Source organism: Misgurnus anguillicaudatus, chromosome 19 (assembly GCF_027580225.2).
Source record: "Misgurnus anguillicaudatus chromosome 19, ASM2758022v2, whole genome shotgun sequence".
Lineage (NCBI taxonomy): Eukaryota > Metazoa > Chordata > Actinopteri > Cypriniformes > Cobitidae > Misgurnus > Misgurnus anguillicaudatus.
The window spans coordinates 50807842-50826040 of NC_073355.2; the positions used below are offsets into that span (position 1 = coordinate 50807842).

Here is an 18199-nt window from a genome sequence, read left to right on the forward strand (position 1 = left end):
GAATTTGTCTATTACACTGAAAGTAAACCAGACAATTTGCCAAATGTGTTTTTTTTTGCTATGTGTCGCACTACCAATAAATAACCTGAATGTTATTTGATTGCATTGTTTTGGAGTATGATTTTGTTAGTTTGGGTTAAACTGTCACGCAGTGGCAGTGTTCTTTGTTTATATTATTGCTTTTTGTTACCTTATCTGATTTTGCCAATTCTACAGAAAATTAGTTCTGTTTAGTTTAATTTTGTGATTCCTTGTGTTATGTATTTATCTATTGTCAGGATCCTGCCAAGGTGTCTTGTTTTGTATTATGGAATTTGGAGTTCTGGCAGTCTCATGCTCAATGTCAGTGATGGGCAACTTTGGTCCTGGAGGGCCGTGTCCTGCAGAGTTTAGCTCCAACCATAATTAAACACACCTGAAGCAGCCAATTAAGGTCTTACTAGGCATACTAGAAACTTTAACGCACGTGTGCTGAGGCAAGTTGCAGCTAAACTCTGCAGGACACCGGCCCTCCAGGACCGAAGTTGCCCATCCCTGCTCTATGTGGAGGTTCATGCCTTGTTTATTGGGTCATGTGCCTTCGGTGTCTTGTCTCTTGTCCCCGCCCCCTCGTTCTCCTGCTTATTAGTAATCATTGGTTTTCTCCCATCCCCTGTTCCCCCTCGTTATCCTGTTTGTTTTTTTCTATATAATGTCATTGTGTCCTTAATTCTGTGCAGATTTGTTTTGTTTTGTTCTCGTGTTCATGTGGTTATCTAGCCGAGTTATCTTGTCAAGTTTAGTATTATCTATCTGCTTACGGTGTTTCATGTCGTGTACACCCTCGTGGGTTTTGTTATATGTTAGTAAATAAAGTGTTTTCTGTTTTCCCCGACTTCGTCTGCGATTGGGTTCATCCGTCCTCTGATCCTGACATCTATTGCCACAGTAATAAAGTGTATTTGTCTAAATATTTTGGGATTCTTTCTCCCTTTTTAATAAAGTAACATAAAAAAAGAATCTTTCAAAAGTTTTAGAGTACCACAATGAGTACGGCATTTCATATGCTATACAGTATTATACCTGAAGCATGTGGTACTGTACAGTAATTAACTGAAATCACTGCTGCCAGTTATTAACTGTAATGCCTAACCTACAGTATAAAACTGGCAACATTGTTGCCAGTAAGACACCGTAATGGTACAGAGACAGTAAATTACTGTATTGTCATAGATACAGTACTATACTGGCAACACTGTTGCCAGTAAGTCACCGTTACAGATGCTGTACAGTAACTAGCTGGCAACAGTGTTGCCAGTAATTTACTCCTAAAAAACCTGGTAAGGTTTAACAGTGTAAGAAAGTCAGTGGTTTGGCCACAGTAGAGGCAAAAGGAGCCCCAACTAAGTATTAAGTGCTGTACATGCTCATACTTTTCAGGAGGCCAAGATTTCTAAAAATCTTTTCTTTGTATTGGTCTTATATAATATTCTAATTTTTTGAAATGCTAAATTTGGGATTTGTTTTGTTGTCAGTTATAATCCTCAAAATTAAAAGAAATAAACATTTGAAATATATCAGTCTGTGTGTAATGAATGAATATAATCTACAAGTTTCACTTTTTGAATGGAATTAGTGAAATAAATCACCTGTATACACACACACACGATATATACTTGATATATATTATGTCATCTATAAATCATCTATGTCTGGCTCTCTCTCAATGTTTTTTTTTCTTCCTAGGACTTTTTCCTCCTAAGCAGATTTTTTCTCATAGGAGTTTTTTCTCAAGCCCTAGGGAGTCAGCTGACATTGGTTTAAATTAGATATCTCTTCTATACATTACAATATTACTAGTACAGGTTAATCTTAGCTACTGTACTATGCTGTTTATGTTGTCCACCGATTTTTCTGCGTTTTTTTTTGTTTACATACAAATAAACACGTCTCAAAATAAATGTCTTTGTGAGTATCGTAGTAAACAAATGCTTCACAAAATAACATGTTTACTGCAGTATAACCATGTTTAGCTAATAGTAATTAATACACCATAAAACATGGTTACTACACTTTTACCATAAAAAACATGGTTTATTTTCATAAGGGTTATAGTAAGCCTTCCTTTTGAAGTGTCTGTCAAGCAATCAGTAATTATGAGAATCATTCATGCTTTTTGATACAGGTTGCACATTGTTCTCTTTCATTGACTATGTAAAGTAGCCTTGTCCACCCCATTTAAATCCAGCTCTGCCACTGTTCATATGTAGACCTGACCTTACACTGTATTCAAATATTTTTTTTTATTTAATTATATATTATTTTATTATAGCCTCATTGGGGGCTGAACCTCCCTAAAATGAAAATCTTATAATCACTCCTGTTGATCACACTAGTCTACTTTAATGTTTAACTATGAAGTTTGCTTTTATGCTTTACACTATGGCACAGAGTCATTATCAAATCTGAGTCATTAAACCAAAATGTCATCAACTTTGTGTGAACTCATGTAAATGATGCATGCATCTAATGTATTTACTGAACGTATGCACATGAATGACAATAGCCTATTTTATGTGCCTTGTTAATGGGTGCTTTGCATTTAAAACAGACAGTGTTTGTGTGGACATCTTTTGGGGCACACAATGTGCATCTCTTCCTTTTCTCTCTTCTGTCTGAGACATTTGAAGACCCTGATTATAAACTATTTTCTGTAGGACAGTCATTTTTGACTGAGAACACCACAAGTGCAATGCTTACCCTCGTTTTTTTAATTCGCCGTCACATTTCCTTTTTAATTCCCTTTTTTGGCAATGATGATTCCTTCTCCTGTGGCTCGGCATAAGTATGATCCTCCATTATGAACTAAAGTGCAGACTTTCAAATTTTTCCCCTCATGTTTCTTAATGTTTTTATGATTATTCCTCAACCATCAATAATAAAGATTGAAAAATAGCCACCAACCTATTTGTTCCTCAGTATCTTCATCCTTTATTCTGCATGGTTGTGGATCTGTCATCTTCTCAAGCTCCTCTTTCACCAGCATCAACATTATGTCATGAAGATTTCAGTTGTCACACATGGAGTGATTTCTCTGTGTGTTTGTCTCCAGCATTTATTGGTGGATTGTTGTAGGAGGAGCTTCACTGAAGATCTCAATCACTTTCACTCTAAGGGTGTGAACTAGAAATGAAAAGAGAGACATTAAAACATTTAATGTCAGTAAAACATTCACCATCGATTTCAGACTTTTTAACATCTCATTTATTTAGTTTATATATGACAGATAATGGGTTTTTTCCAACGTTGACATTCATGTTATGCTAAGATTGACTGTTATGTTATAGGGGTGTAATGATTCACTTGTTTTCTCACGCATTAATTACAGATCTGAATCTATGTTTGGTGTAAACCTGCGTGATTTTACTTTAATTAATTCGAATAAATGTTTTGTTGGGGGATTAAGGTTTTGACCGATATATCGGCCGGCTAATTGCATTTAAATCTGCAAAACATGAGAAACAGAGTCTCATGCTTCACTTTAAGCTCTCTGTTCCTCAGCTTTATTTGTCAACAGACAACTGAGGTAACGTTTGCACTCATTTCACTTTCGGTGTAATTGTACAATATGTACAATAACTGTAGGTCCTACAAACAAACTTTAAGGGGTGGTTTCCAGGACAGGATTTAGATTAATCCAGGGGGGTATTGCACAAAAGTAGAATTAAGAAAGCCAGGATAACAAAAAGACCCAGCTTGACCTAGTTTAAGTCTGTTGCACTTGACCTGGCTAAGTCTGTTGCACGATTGCTAAGCCAGGATGAGAACGTGCAGAAATGTCAAGCCAGGTGTAGCTAGCTAGGATAAGTGAACGTTCACGGCATTCTTAAACAGACCACGGGGTCGATCACAGAATCACTGATGCAAAAATTGATAAAACTCATAAAAATTCATCATGAAACTGCAAACAGTTAACTACTACTATGTGCTCATACAGTATTTGATGCAAAAAAGTGTGCATTATCTTAAAAAAGCTATTTATTTCCTATAACAATTTATATTTGGTGCAACTAAACTGAAATCATTGAATTATTATAAGATTTATGTACAGGATTTGACCATATGAAGAATCTTTTAAGGAAAATATTAGGAAAAGGCAACCATAAAAATGGCACTGCTAAGCAGCAAACATCCTGGTGTCCCTGTAATACCAAAAAGTAGTGATGCATCGATGTATTGCCCGCCGATATTTATCGGCCGATTTTTGATGAATTTGAAACCATCGGCATATCGGCAACAGCACGAGAAAGGCAGATACCGATTGTTTATTAATTAACCGCATAAAGGCAATGACTTGCATGTGTGTTGCATAATCCAGCATTTTTAACAATAATTATCAAAATAATTAAATACTTTGCAAAACAAAATAAGTTGTATAAATTAGTTTGTCAGTGCAATGAGGGGAAAAAAATAATAAATCAAGTAGTTAATCACGCGAGATTACTCATTCATGTGATCCATGCAGTCTAGAGTATTTTGGGAAAATGTCTGTGGTCTGGGCTTTCTTAAAAATCTCGGATAAAGACCAAAAAAAAAATAAAAAAAAAAAAAATTGCCATTTGCAACGAGTGTTCTGCAGAAATATCAAGAGGAGGTAGTATTGTATACAACTGTTTAATATCGGCCAGAAGTTGTCTGTTTAAATCGGTATCGGCCCAAAAAAATCCTATTGGTGCATCCCTACCAAAAAGCCCTCAATATGGGATCCTTCAGTGCATAAAAGGTGGATTTCAACCCCATCCCTAAACTGAAGCTTCCAAAAATACTACATTTGCTGTGAGCTTCATGAGGTTTTCAAAATGTTTTATTCATTCACATGCCATAATACACTGAATAGTATATTCTGGATTGTTGGTGAATAGCCAACATGTTCAAACAAGGCTGGTTTGGACTGGAATATTGGGAAGTAAGATGGTAGGTCCCTTGAGGGGGCCAAAAGAACATCTGGAAGATATGTAGAGTACCTTAAAGATGGGGATGGGAGAAAAAAAATCATGTCTTCTGAAATTAATCTACTTTCATGCAGGATAATACATTATATGCTGCAAAAAAAGCAACACTGACTATTTTAATATGGGCATGAAATAAGAAAACAATTAATAAGGTACAGTGTGAATACTATCCTCTGACCTCAGTCTTAGGAGTCTATAGAGCGTCATTATATGAAAGATCTGTGAGGTGGACAGCACTATAATACTAGCTACAATAATAATGCAATACTAGCATCTTCAAGTGAATTAAAGACAGAAACTATAGACTTACAAGTTTAATAAATTGGAGATTTAAAGTCATGTGGAAAAAATATTCTAATGTAACTTTTTTTAATTATCTGTCCATGCAGCACATTTGACAGATATCTGTTCTACTGTATGAATCATTTTAACACACTGAATTTTGAATATGTCAAATTATGTATTTAAATAGAATAACATGCACACTGTCATATGTGTCATACTATTGAGATTAAAATACAATTTGTAAACTTACTGACTTTATTTTAAAAAATAGCATGTGCATAATAATTTGGACCATCCATCACTTTCAGAAAATCAAGATTAAGAACATTTTGCATGCTGGTGACTTGACTGCAGAAATAAATCTACACATAAAGGTGTCTGCTGACATATTTTATTGTATGTAGTACTAATTTTAACATTAAAAAAGTCTCATATATCTGGCACAGGGGTGGGTGCAATCCACCGCATCCAATGACAATGGAGGAAACTGTAACACAAAATAATGCCCGTTTTACTGTGACTCCCCTAATGTAACACTTTATGGAGTAATCTCTTCCTGTTACTTGCAATCTTGTAGAAGTGATTTCAGTGCTAGACCTACATTTCTTACATCACCTGAGAATCTGTACCTCTCAGTCAGATATTTCTCGTGCCTTAATGCTCGTCTACATATTGACCTTGTTATGTACTTAATTGAAACCGCCTTTCAACTTCATCAGCCATTTCTTATCTCAACAACTGCATTAATAAATGTATTCATCAAACCCCTGACAGCAGTCTCCATAATAACACTAAAATAACAGTATGCATACTTAGATAAATTACAGTATATCTAGTATTCTAATGCAGGACCATGAAGAGACTGAATATCCCGCAGGATTGACAGAGGAACTAGCAGATTAATCTGCATGCTGTGGATGGTTTATGAGTCTGTGGTGTCTAGCATCATTTTTTATGCAGTGGTCTGTTGGGGAATTAGTATGAAGGTGGCAGACAGAAATAAACTGGACAAATTAATTAGAAGGGCTGGCTCTGTACTTGGTTTGGAGCTGGACTCTGTACATGTTGTGGCTGAGAGAAGAATACTGTCAAAACTAAATTCAATTCTGAACAATCCCTTTCACCCACTACATACAATTATGTTTTTATTAATTTTACTTTAATTTCTTTCTTTTCTATGACTGTAACATTAATTCCCCCTGGTATCAATAAAGTTATTTGAATTGAATTAATCACTAGGATTAATCTTAGCCTGGTTGTAGCCTGCTCTGGAGCAGGCTAGCGGCAAAGAGTAAATCTCCATAGTAACTTCATCTAGATTGATTTAGCCTCCCTTCATGCAACCGAGTCTGGCTAAATTCAGACAGGATAACTGGAAAAATCCCAGCTTAATCCCTTATCTTGCTTCTGTGCAATACCCCTCAGCAGGACAATGTTTTAGTTATTTTAGGCCATTTAAGTTGTTTTTACAAACATACCTTACAAAAACAACAACTCATGTGCATCGTGCGTAAAAATGATTAATTTACCTCAAATATTTTTGAATGATAGAGCCCAATCAAAAGCCTTAGCTTGTTCCCGCCTCTCCCCTAATGTTATTACATATAAAGGTAGATAAGAACTAAAATAAGAAGTGATAAATACAGATGCAGTCCTCAGGTAATTTAAAGGCTCGTACAGACTACATGACTTTGAAACGTAGGTCCGAACTGTGCGGTTCACACTACATGACTTGCTCTCTGTGAAATAAGGAGTGTTCACGTTGTTGAGCAGTTCACACCACACGACACAACGTGAATGCCCCACAACAGGGGGTAACCATGGGCGGAAATCCCGGGGGGGGGGGGGGTTTGGACAGGACCCCCCCTATCTGAGGGTTGTCCCCCCTAAAATATCATTAGAATATGTGTATTGAAAATAATGTAATGATTTATAATACTTAAAATAGTCGTGTAAGAAGTAAAACAATACAAATGCAAACGGAGCAACAACAAAAAAACTTTTAAACATTTTGATTCCCCCTCCCTTCCCTCACAGTGGTTTGGTCCACTGCCCGCGCCCCTTTTACCTCACCGGTCACCACCGACACACATTCCGGTGGTAGAGAAGTGTACGGAGACGACGCGTTAATCAGCTATATACAATACAACGTTTCCCATCACTTGTCAGTTTATCCTCATATGTTTTAAAACTGGACTATGTTGACATATAAACATGAACATATTTCGTTTTCTGAGAACAGAAGCAGATAAACGATCAAGAAAAGATTTTTATGCATTCATGCAGAGGTGAGGCAGAGCTGAAAGTAACAAATGACATTTACTCACCTTGCTGTAACTGAGTTTTTTGTGTACTTTTACTTTGAGTAGTTTTTAAAATCTGTACTTTACTTTTACTTAAGTATGTTTAAAGTATTGTAGGCTACTTCGCTACATGTTAAATCATATCCGTTACTGAGTAAAAATAAATATAAAAGTAAGGTGATAAAGACGCGCCACGGTCGGATGATTGATTGATGGGCGGGAGAACGCGCAAAAAGAACCAAGGAGAGGGACGAGACAGGCGCGGGCTAATGCAGACCCTCAATTCAATTCTTACGAAAGAAACCCCTGGCCATTGACGCAAAGCGATTGTTCCATTCAATTAGGGTTCATGCTCTTGAGTACGGAGTTTGAGAATTGCCGACCGGGTTTTAACCGCTAATTTGCACGATGCGTTTTTAATACATGCGCATTATCTTCCGAGGTCTAGCAGCTTCGCGAAGTCAAACAATTTAAGAACGTCCTCGAGAATGCACATGTCATTAGACATTGCAGAAAGAGAGAGCGCGAGAGAGAGAGATTGAAAGACATCAGGTACACAGGTCTGGGAGCTAATAAACGTGTAAAGGATGTATAGTGTATAGCCATGGCACTCATCTCATTATATGCTCATTTATGTATATAGTTTAATAACATAATGTATGTTACCAGCAATACATCAATTACAACCTTACTATAGTGATTGTATTTAATAGCTGCTGACCTCATATTATGTTTGCTTCAAAAGTGCATAACTCACCTGTAAAACTCATTAAATAATTCCATAAATGTTTCTTAGTTATAAAAAAGCTTTTTATTTTATTAACATTTGTTATTGCACTTTAATTGTAGAGATGTTTACAATTAAAAACATAGTTTGAGATGTATATATACTTCCTTTGTGAACTATACTAGAAACCTCTCCCCGCTGTAAAAAAGTAACTCTTAAAATTAAAATGACTTACTTTTTACTTGAGTAGATTTTTAGACCAGTAACTTTACTTTTACTTAAGTAAAATATTATTAAAGTAACTTTACTTTCACTTAAGTAAAATATTATTAAAGTAACTTTACTTTTACTTACGTAAAATATTATTAAAGTAACTTTACTTTTACTTACGTAAAATATTATTAAAGTAACTTTACTCTTACTTAAGTAGAATATTTTATTAATCTTTTCACCTGTTACGGGTGAAATCCAGGTAAGACAGGATGCGGATCCAAGTGCAGTGAGGTTTATTAAAAATAACAACAAACAAACAAAAACATAGCAGGTAATCCAACAAGAAACCAAGAACACGGAACACGAAACACCATAACATCAAATAACGATCGACATCAGACACTGGAAACACTAGGCTTAAATACACAGAGTAATCAGGGAAAACAAGACACACCTGGGGAACAATCATCACACAGACCAATGAACAAAAGAACTACAAAGAACTACAGACATGGATGACACAGACATGACTTCAAAATAAGAGTACAAGACAGGGTACACAGACAGAGTTCATAACATAGCCCCCCCTCAAAGGGCGGCTTCCAGACGCCCCCCAGAAAACCCCAAAGTACAACAGTCTAGGAGGGCGGTGGCATGGAGGTGGACCCGGGGGAGGGATGGTGGGCCAAGGCCATGAAAGTCCAAGGGCCAGGGCGGAGCCGTAGGCAAAGACAGGGACCACGGCGGAGCCGCGGGCGAAGGCTGGAGCCAGGGCGGAGCCGCGGGCGGAGGCTGGAGCCAGGGCGGAGCCGCGGGCGGAGGCTGGAGCCAGGGCGGAGCCGGCAGGGCGGGAAGCCAGGGCGGAGCCGGCAGGGCGGGAAGCCAGGGCGGAGCCGGCAGGGCGGGAAGCCAGGGCGGAGCCGGAGACCAGAGAGGGACTGGATACCAGGGTGGTGCTGGTGGTATCATGAACCTGGGTAGAAGAGAACAGAGAGAGGCCCTCTGGGCCTGGTTAGACAGGGCAGTGAGTTCACATATTGACATCTCAGACCAGACAATGAGGGGAAAGAGCTTGGGGACAGTCATCTTAGGACATGCAGAGAGTTCAGCACTGGCCATAGTCTTGGTGACGACAAAGAGTCTCTGGGGCATCGCGGTGACCACACTAGCTGACCAATGGGGCTCAGATGACTCACTCGGCTCAGATGACTCACTCGGCTCAGATGACTCACTCGGCTCAGATGACTCACTCGGCTCAGATGACTCACTCGGCTCAGATGACTCACTCGGCTCAGATGACTCACTCGGCTCAGATGACTCACTCGGCTCAGATGACTCACTCGGCTCAGATGACTCACTCGGCTCAGATGACTCACTCGGCTCAGATGACTCACTCGGCTCAGATGACTCACTCGGCTCAGATGACTCACTCGGCTCAGGGGAATCAGATGACTCACTCGGCTCAGGGGAATCAGGAGACTCACTCGGCTCAGGGGAATCAGGAGACTCACTCGGCTCAGGGGAATCAGAAGACTCACTCGGCTCAGGGGAATCAGAAGACTCAGGGAACTCAGAAGATTCAGGGGACTCGGGGAACTCAGGGGATTCACTCGGCTCAGAGGACTCGGGAGATTCACTCGGCTCAGAGGACTCGGGAGATTCACTCGGCTCAGAGGACTCGGGAGATTCACTCGGCTCAGAGGACTCGGGAGATTCACTCGGCTCAGAGGACTCGGGCGATTCACTCGGCTCAGAGGACTCGGGAGATTCACTCGGCTCAGAGGACTCGGGAGATTCACTCGGCTCAGAGGACTCGGGAGATTCACTCGGCTCAGAGGACTCGGGAGATTCACTCGGCTCAGAGGACTCGGGAGATTCACTCGGCTCAGAGGACTCGGGAGATTCACTCGGCTCAGAGGACTCGGGAGATTCACTCGGCTCAGAGGACTCGGGAGATTCACTCGGCTCAGAGGACTCGGGAGATTCACTCGGCTCAGAGGACTCGGGAGATTCACTCGGCTCAGAGGACTCGGGAGATTCACTCGGCTCAGAGGACTCGGGAGATTCACTCGGCTCAGAGGACTCGGGAGATTCACTCGGCTCAGAGGACTCGGGAGATTCACTCGGCTCAGAGGACTCGGGAGATTCACTCGGCTCAGAGGACTCGGGAGATTCACTCGGCTCAGAGGACTCGGGAGATTCACTCGGCTCAGAGGACTCGGGAGATTCACTCGGCTCAGAGGACTCGGGAGATTCACTCGGCTCAGAGGACTCGGGAGATTCACTCGGCTCAGAGGACTCGGGAGATTCACTCGGCTCAGAGGACTCGGGAGATTCACTCGGCTCAGAGGACTCGGGAGATTCACTCGGCTCAGAGGACTCGGGAGATTCACTCGGCTCAGAGGACTCGGGAGATTCACTCGGCTCAGAGGACTCGGGAGATTCACTCGGCTCAGAGGACTCGGGAGATTCACTCGGCTCAGAGGACTCGGGAGATTCACTCGGCTCAGAGGACTCGGGAGATTCACTCGGCTCAGAGGACTCGGGAGATTCACTCGGCTCAGATGACTCAATGGGCTCAGATGACTCAATGGATACCTGGAAAGCATCATAGGAGACAGAAGAGCAGTACGCGGACCACACACTCCACAGAGCCATGCCAAATATGGAAATTACTGAATGAAGAGCACATACCTCAGACTTAGTAGGCACTACGGAGCTAGAAACCACAGGACGGGGCACCCCAGCCACCCGTACAGATACCAGTGGTACATCCATCAGACTGGTGATTATATATCGGAACTTTGGCAGTGCTGAAGAGTTCATCCATGCAGGTTGTTGAAGTGGAGTGAGTGTGGCAGTCATTTTGTGAGTAGGTTCGGGTATGAGAGCCATCTTGAAAATGGGTGTAGGTGTCACTACTGCACCTTTAACAACTGGGACAGTCATGATGGTGGCTTTCTGACATATCGGAGCTGGTATGGTTGTGGCAAACTCGAAAACTGGGGCAGGTTTAACAACAGCGAACTGAGGCTGAGGCATGGAGTGGGATGACGTGGCGGCCATCTTAAGCACGGGCGCTGACACAGGGGAAACAGGACTCGGGAGAATAGCGTCCGTGCTCACAGTAGCTTGCTCGGGCATGGGTTTCCTCCTCCGTCGCCGGTGTCGTGAGCAACGTGAGGGGTTAACGTCCACTGGCACGAGAGTCTGTAGCGCGGAGGCTGCAGATTTTGCCTCCGGCAACTCCGGCATAAATCGCTCATGCCCTCTGCTACGTAAATCCACATGACGGGCAAAAGCGAAAAAATCCAACTCCTTCAGCTCATAAATCTCCTGCATCGAGACAGGCTCGCCCAAGCAGTGATTGAACCAAATCTTCATTTCAGTCACGTTGAGACGCAGACCCTGTGACTCCGCCCAAAACTTATGAGCGAACTCGTCCACTGGTTGGCCCCGCGGACGAAGGGAGGCGAGTTTGTTCCGCCTCTGCCAGAACTCCTTGTCAGAAATGGGGGTGGAAACACAAAAGTCTGCATGGCTGTAAGCTGACATACTGGATTCTATGGAGACGAGGGAATTTGAAAAAACACGGGAGATGAGGAATTGCTGCTGGATCCTGGATGGTCGATCGTTCTGTTACGGGTGAAATCCAGGTAAGACAGGATGCGGATCCAAGTGCAGTGAGGTTTATTAAAAATAACAACAAACAAACAAAAACATAGCAGGTAATCCAACAAGAAACCAAGAACACGGAACACGAAACACCATAACATCAAATAACGATCGACATCAGACACTGGAAACACTAGGCTTAAATACACAGAGTAATCAGGGAAAACAAGACACACCTGGGGAACAATCATCACACAGACCAATGAACAAAAGAACTACAAAGAACTACAGACATGGATGACACAGACATGACTTCAAAATAAGAGTACAAGACAGGGTACACAGACAGAGTTCATAACATCACCTCTGCATTCATATGTATTAAAATTAAATTTGCGTCCGTTCATAGAGAAAGAGAAACGTTTTCTTTCTGTACCCATTTCCTTGCAAGTACAATTTTGCCTGTATTATTGGTGTCCCCTTCAAAAATTGTTCTTGAAAAATTTTATGTTTATTGTCCCCCCCAACATTTAGATGAGATTTTCGCCCCTGGATGCAAAGCCGCAAAAGAAAAAAATTATAGAGATGTGATGTGGAGAGGTGGATCAGAACCACACGCGGACAGCAGGGATTAAAGATTTGAGGTGAGTAACTGTTATAGCTTGTTTAATATAGCTGCATGCTTATGTTTGGCTATGATCACATTTAAAATATCAAAGTGTTGTCTACTGTGCTTTAGAGCTGTGTTTCTTGATTTAATTATCGTTCAAATAGAATAGGACAGGCTTCGCAAAACATGATTTGGAGAGCGTTTGTCTTTGACCCTGCGATTCTATGCAACAGGTTTGTGTGATTTCATTTCAAACGAATATGAACTGAATGTTGTCATAACGTTTTTTCTGTCTGGGTATGTTTTTGAACTTTTTTGTGTCTTACAGGTGACACGTTCAAGTTCATCAGGTTCAAGTCCATGATGGGAGACCAGCACCATCTCACAAATAGTTTTGGATGTTATGCTCTGTACCAGGTTATAAAGGACGATTTCTTGAAGGTAGGGTTATTACAAAATATAAAGATATATATAATATCTACTACTTCATTTTAAAAAAAGAACACCCATAACATTGTGGACATCAGCAGTTGACTGTCTTTGATTAAAGTATTTTAGTAAAAAGTATTATTAGAAACAGGGATATAGTTCGGAAAAGCATAAGTAATTCTATTTTTATGTCTATACATACATGTATACATTAATTTCATATTTTTATCTGAGCTTACACTATGTGTATATTAAAGTATTTTGTGTAGAAACATGAATTGTGGAACTAACACAACAATAAATATAAAATTACTTCTAAACCTAATATTGTAATATTTGTTATTCTACATGTTGTTTAGTTTATCGTTATACTTATTTATATGGATTAAGTAAGAGGGGGTCTCATTTATAAAGCATGCGTACGCACAAAACAGGTCTGGAAACATGCGTACGCCAGTTCCCACGCAAAGGTTGTGATCTATAAAAAAAAACTTAATGGGAGAATGGGCTTGCATGGTGGGATCTGAAGATAATTTATGTACGCACACTTGCAGAAAGGGAACATTGCTTTGTCTGTCTTAATATTTTTTGGCATATGCCTTTTTGGCTTTTGTGCATACGTAGACTTTTAGTAAGGATCCTACGCACAGTTTTATAAATGAGACCCAAGGTGTTTGACTCACAAAAGCATGGCTATCCAACTTTGTTCTGCATATAACTATGCAAATAAATCCATTGTAAACTGTAGTCTTGAATATATAATAATTTAATCAGTGACATTTGGTGTGTCCGATTGTTTTAGACACCATCAACGGAAGGAGAGTGGCATACAATAGCCATGGACTTCGAAAGGAAGTGGCAGTTTCCACATTGCTTTGGGGTACTTGCTACCACTCCAGCTGTAGCAGACTGCTGACCACAACATGGATGATGGGCAGTGGAAGATTCACGGGATGTGTGCTTTTCAACCGATGAAATACACCTCACATCGCAATTGTATGGCAATAGCAAAAGTGCAACGCAATCTGATGCGGGACTACTTTGCCTCACCAGCGGGTAGTGATTATTGGCAAGTTCATCACATTTTAAAAGGAACTGATGTAGAGTTATCCCTGCAAACAGCAGATTAAAGCCAGTTATTGTCAGTTTAGGACATTCATTTTCTTGTGTGTTCTTAAGTCCTGTATTTGTAAAGAACACACATGTGGTTCACTTATTCACTGTTTTAAGTATTCTGTTTATTGTTGTGTTATTATTGAATACATTTTAATTGCATACAAATCAAAAGGTGCAGGAATGTAATAAAGGCAATCTGCATGTTGCAATTAAGTGCCTTATACAAACTTTATTTCTTGATCCACACTCATTATTCACAGAACATTAACAATGTTTCTATACTAGGGCGATTAAACATCAACATATCTGATCATGATAAAATTTATGGCGATTGTGATGATAAGCTCTGGGCATTTTTACTCAATGTGGATTAATCTAACAGCCAATCACACACAATTATATTATGATATTTATATATCACCCAGCCCTTAAAGGAGCTCTACATAGGGAGTTTTGTCATGTTTAATTGTGTTAATGTGGCGCACTGCATGTGTTCTAACAATGTATATTTTGTCTGTTCACATAATATACATTCTAATGTACTACATGGCACTAAAGCACTATTCATATTGCCTGTTTTTGTAAAATATGACTCAATGTGTTTTATACTTTTATACTTTGTTGCATTAAATGTATTACTTTCCGATAGACCATTTATTTCATGAAACAGCACTGGGAAATTCAATCTAAACCCTTTAACAAGTTTAATCACCGTATTGATAAATGTAATACATAGTAAAGTCAATAGTTTGTAAACAAAAACACATCGGGACCGCACATGTCATGTATGATATATACATAAGGTAGGTTGTTCAGGTGACAACATTGATCCACTTTTGTCAGTCTCCTGGGCATTGAATATGATCACCATTATGCTTCTTTTGAGATGTGATGAAAGAACTGGGTCTTCAATATCCCTCAATTCCAAAGCCATGGTTCCCAAATGAAGTTGATGTAGTTGTTTGTGAGTCCACTTGTGCAACAGTAAAGTCTAAAATCAATAAAGAAATGCATTTTTTCAGTTAATATTTACATTCACACTTTCATTTATTTTATTTGTTTATTCAAACTAAATATGAGAATTTATTCCTTGGTTTAAGCTCTTTCGACTGGTACAAAAGGCAGATTGTAATGTAGCTGAATATCCTCTAATACACAATATATAACAATAAACAGAATTACAGTAAAAATAATTATACACTTTATAATGTTTTACAGACATATCCCAAAAATAGGATTACAATAATATCCATGTATATGGAATATGACCAATCAATTTACATTTGATCCTATAACATTTAGATAATGTAATAATAACATTTGCTCACCTGGCTGTTTTAAAGCGTTTGCTATTTCTCTCCACCGTTTCTTTTTCTCAGCGCAGACATATATGTGAAACGTCATTCAGGCATTCATAACTGTGACATGCTACTCTTTCCGTGTGACCTCAACCCCTGGTCGGATTGGCTGTAGCTCGTGACATCACAGGAGGTTGAGTCGCGCGACAGCTCCAGATAAAAGAAAAACACTTGTACTCTCACAATTAGACTATTGTCCTGAGATTTGGTCCTGTGATGTTGCTTCCTATATCGAAGTGCTTCAAATGTTTCAAAATAAGAAAATGGGATTCTTTATAGTATTATTTATCATAAAAATTTCTACGAATCGCAATGAGTAAGCGTATCTCTCTGTTATTACTCTAACATAAACTAGGTCCTGTGTGTGGATGTATGTGTGTGGGTGTGAGTATGTATTTATGTGCTGTTTTTATTGATGTTACGAATTTGTGTTTGTATTATGGTTATTTTTGTCACATTATTCATGTAAATGTTTTTGTAGTGAAGTATCGACTAGAGGAAGAATAGCTGTGCTTTCACAGCTAATGGAGATCGGAATAAATACAAATACAAATACCAGTGCACAAAGCAAAGAGCGGGACGTGTCTGGCGGAAGTGGCACGAATGGCCACCCTATGTGTAGTATATTGATCACAATCATCAGAGACCAAACAGTCAAATGTAGTTTTAAAGTGCCCATATTATGGCTGCTTTTCCATAAGTTAAATAGGTGTATGAGTTCCATAAAACATGTTTTATAAGTTGTTTGCCCGAAATAGCTTGTAGGCAAAGAGTCTTACCCATGTAGTGGCCTCTGTTTCAGGGCAGTTTAGATTGTGCCGTTTTGAGCAAGCCATTACATATGTATGAGCTGCTGCTCGTTTGGCCACGCCCCACTACTAACGTCATGTGCGCAAGCGCAATGGTATCGCCTTGCGATCGTAATCAAACACACCTGCCTTCAATTTTCCAGTAATCGTGAAGTCATTTGCTGCGTCCGAAACCGCCTACTACATACTATATAGTACGCGAAAAGCAGTAGGCGAAGCGAGTAGTATGTCCGAATACATAGTATTCGAAAAACAGTATGCGAAAAGTACCCGGATGACCTACTACTTCCGGTTAGATTTTGCAGTGTGCATACGATGGACGCTACACTATCCCATGATGCCCCGGACGAGGAGTTATCCAACGAAGAAGAAGAGGCACGCGGCTGTTTTCGCGCTGAAATGACACGACGTGATGACGACGTATGTCACGTGATGTAGCAACATGGCGGATGTAGTACGTCCGAATCTCATTCATACTACCAGGATTCATACTATACAGTACCTACTGTTTTAACGCCAAGTAAGTAGGTACTTCATCTAATTCAGTACCTACTATACAGTATGCGGTTTCGGACGCAGCCATTGATTAGCTGCTTCAGGTGTATTTGGGTTGGAGCTGAACTTTGCAGGACAGTCGACCGGCATCTCTACCCATGTAAAACTACAAGACTTTTAGCCTCTTTATGATGTATAATGCATGTGTTTGTGTATAATCTGCATTTTTTTTGTGATCCAGAAGAACAGACTAAATGTTGAATTGAAATAAAAAAAGAGAAAATTGTGTTGTTTTATTGTCTCTTCAAGTAAAAACACTGAAACTGTGTTTGTGTATCTGTATCAGGGTGATCCAGTCAAATTTTGCTTTGAAAAACCAGGACAAAAAAAGTGAGATATAAAATCTATTTAGTTGTATTGGTGGGAAATTATTCGAATGTTTGTGTATGTGTGTATTTGGTTAATGTGGTTTTATTTATTAATTTTTTGTGTAATCGAGAACGAATCCATGAGTAAGGGAGTAGACTTATTATCAGATCCACGCTCCGGAGCAGAGGGGGCGGTAATGCGCCTATAAACTGGATGCCAACCGCCGTTAAAAGAGAAGAAGAAAAGACAAGACGAGGGAAATTTGTGAGGAGAAAAGACGTGATTTTCGCATTTCTTGGAGGATTTAAAAACGAAAATCTTGCCTGCAATCAGAAGAACTGCCCGCATTTTTACCGCGAGGAGGTGACTCGTTATTTCTTCGGACTGTTTCATGTAAGTTTGTAGAATAGGGCTACACAAATGTTTGTGATTTAAATAGGATGAGGCTTGTTAAATGCATGTGTAAAGTACTAAGTACTGTTGCTTTTAAAAGGACATTTTCAAGCATCTACTCTGTGTTTTTCTTTTACTTTCCTGTATTATAACATCATACTTTTAAATCCACCACATTTCATACACTTTGATATAGTACAGTTACTAAAGTATTAAGTAAAAGTACTTCATTACTTTAAATCTCTGGTAAAATGTAAAACAATTTTGATAAGGTAAAGTTTAAAATACACGAAACAAATCATGATTCAATAGATCCTGCTAGAATACCTTTTCTGAACTTTTTATTGTGGCTTTCATTGACTGTATGTCGGTTCCTCTCGTGTTCACACAGATGTAAGAACAAGTTTTGACATCCAGAATGTGTCACATTTCATTTCATGACTAAAAACAACTTCAATTTGATAACACTAAATGACAAGTTTTATG

At 39.6% G+C, this 18199-nt stretch overlaps 2 protein-coding genes and 2 long non-coding RNA genes across 4 annotated transcripts in view; 2 read left to right on the forward strand and 2 right to left on the reverse strand.

The window, feature by feature from the left end:
• The window catches only part of LOC129422851 (uncharacterized), a 469570-nt gene that overhangs the window by 345869 nt on the left and 105502 nt on the right, over positions 1-18199 (reverse strand). The window lies entirely within an intron of this gene.
• Positions 1-18199, forward strand: part of LOC129422329 (uncharacterized) — a 97155-nt gene that overhangs the window by 71478 nt on the left and 7478 nt on the right. The window lies entirely within an intron of this gene.
• On the forward strand, positions 12698-14125 carry LOC141350794 (uncharacterized). Its single transcript, XR_012358909.1, has 4 exons — positions 12698-12778; positions 12909-12977; positions 13073-13185; positions 13976-14125. It is a non-coding gene; the product is annotated as an uncharacterized lncRNA (long non-coding RNA).
• Positions 14493-16250, reverse strand: LOC129433842 (uncharacterized). Its single transcript, XR_012358915.1, has 2 exons — positions 15618-16250; positions 14493-15280 (listed from the first exon to the last, which is right to left on the reverse strand). It is a non-coding gene; the product is annotated as an uncharacterized lncRNA (long non-coding RNA).